This window comes from Lolium rigidum, chromosome 4 (genome assembly GCF_022539505.1).
Source record: "Lolium rigidum isolate FL_2022 chromosome 4, APGP_CSIRO_Lrig_0.1, whole genome shotgun sequence".
Lineage (NCBI taxonomy): Eukaryota > Viridiplantae > Streptophyta > Magnoliopsida > Poales > Poaceae > Lolium > Lolium rigidum.
The window spans coordinates 131900202-131902401 of NC_061511.1; the positions used below are offsets into that span (position 1 = coordinate 131900202).

The 2200-nt window shown below is 49.0% G+C and overlaps 1 long non-coding RNA gene across 1 annotated transcript; it reads left to right on the plus strand.

The window, feature by feature from the left end:
• Positions 1–552: 552 nt before the first annotated feature.
• On the plus strand, positions 553–1806 carry LOC124706342. The gene is made up of 4 exons (XR_007004391.1): positions 553–933; positions 1025–1095; positions 1195–1291; positions 1757–1806. It is a non-coding gene; the product is annotated as an uncharacterized LOC124706342 (long non-coding RNA).
• Positions 1807–2200: the final 394 nt, after the last annotated feature.

Here is a 2200-nt window from a genome sequence, read left to right on the forward strand (position 1 = left end):
TATTTTGTTTCCCTCTCTTATGGTTTCTATATTAAACCCTCCTCTATGTCTTTTCATTTAACAAACCCTGACACAATACTTTTAAAATAAAATAAACTATTTGCTAAAACAGTTTTCCTAAAATAAACAAAAGAGAAAAGGATTTTCTAAATAAAAATAAAACCCCTCTTCCCATCTCCTAGGCCTCCTCTTTCTTCTGGCCCATCTTCTCCTTCTTCTTTTCCACCACAGCAGCCCAGCCGGTGGCCCAGTCTGTCTCTTCTCTCTCTGGACCGAGCCCTCTTCCTCCCCTTGGCCCGTACCTTTTCGTTGGAATTCTTTTCCTGTTTCTCTTCTTCGTCAACGCTGGAGAGCCACAGCTCCACGCCGTGTGCGTGCTGTGGTCCTCACAACCACCGCGCCTCCACCTCCCTTTCCCCCTCTTAAATCCCTCTCCTAACCTCTCTGGAAAACCCTAGCCTTCCTCCCTCTAGCCACCGCCGCCCACTCTCTTCTCCCCCCACCTTTTTCCCCTTCTCTGTCAGTAAGGAGAGCCACCCGGCGCTCAGTTCCCCATGGCGCCGCCGCTCCACACCTCCCCTCGTCGTTCTGAGGGCACCGTTAGATGCGCCTCGTCATCCTCTACACCCTCGTCCAAGGAATCGAGCCGAGAGCCTCCCAATCGAGCGCAAACTCGCCGATTCCATCCTCAACTCCGGCGAAAAATTTGTCAATCCCGGCCGCTCTCGTCCTCCTCCGGCCAAACCGAGCACACCACCTCCTTCCCTGCGTCGAGCCGCACCCCCGACGCCATCTCTCGCATCCTGGTTCGTCCCGTCTCCGTCGTCCCCGAGCTCATCTGCAAGTGTCCGCCATGGCCCCTATCTCCGCTCGTTTCTGCTTCAACATGTCACGAAGCCCGTGTTCATCAACAACAGCAACTGTAGCCCAGTGGTAACAACCTTGCTCCTTGACCTGTGCGCCCTGAGATCAAATCCCCACCCCTGTGAATTAAATCCAACCTTTTGGCCTTTGTTTTGTCCAGATCTCGAGTTCAGAGATGTTTCAGCTTATGCGTGAGATCATCCAAGTCAACAACATCAGCTAGCTCTTCTGGTTCGTGCCCCTCTGATCCACCTGGTGATCTTGTGTTCAATTCCTAGCGTGGGCAATTTGTTTTTAACCCTGTGGTTCTTTTCTGCTCCACGTACACAGACGGGCCTCGGCCCAGATCCTCCGTCCCTGATCAACGCCCGCGCGGCCCGAAGTTCCCATCGCCGACGCAGATCAGATCCGGCCCAGGACAGTGCAGGTCCGGCCCGGCCCGTCCCTTCTTTTGTTTTTGTTCAGATCTTGCAAAAATCATATCTCTCAAACCGTAACTCGAAATAAAATGTTTTATATATGAAAATTGATCAGAAAAATATGCTGAATATGAATATGACATCTATACATCTGTTTGCATCACGCATCATGCCACGTCGTGGTAGTTTTGCATAATCACCTAACATATATGCGGAGTATTTCGGATACCGACTACGGTTTCCCCGCCCCGTTTAACTTTGAAGTAGCGCACCCCTGCCATGATATGCCATGTTAATCAACACTTAACTTTGTCGGTAGAAAAGCAACTCCAACCTAATTTGCTTGTCCGGTGTTTCGACTCCGATTAATATGATAAGTTGCATTGCACCATCTATGCCATGTCATGCATATCATCTTCATCATGCCGGTCTTTTATCCGTAGTAGTAAGACCTGCACCCGTTGTTTGTCCAGCATTTGCTTTTTCACGGATAGGATCACGAAGTGGTGTTGTGAGATACGACAAGTTCTCCTGCAGCTTTTCACAGGCGAGCCCACCCTTCACCTATTTTACTTTTACATGCTCTTTTGATCTATTGCTATCCCTATGTTGCGATTCTGTTGTGTCACGTGTCCTATTCCACTTGTTACCCTATATGATCAGAGATACACCTCCTTGCCCTACACGATGTTTGTTGTTTGCCGACTTTGCGAGTCGTAGGCGAGTTTAGGGTCTTGTTGATATCTCGAGATGTTCGGGATATCTTGCTTTGGGAGGTTATCATATGCTATATCAAGCTTGTTGGAGATACACATGCTTTACTTAATTGTTAACAACTAAAATTGTAAGCGAGAGGCATCTGTGAGCCCCTTTGCGAAAGCATCGGAACTTTGACTTGCTAATGTCCCCTAGGACCC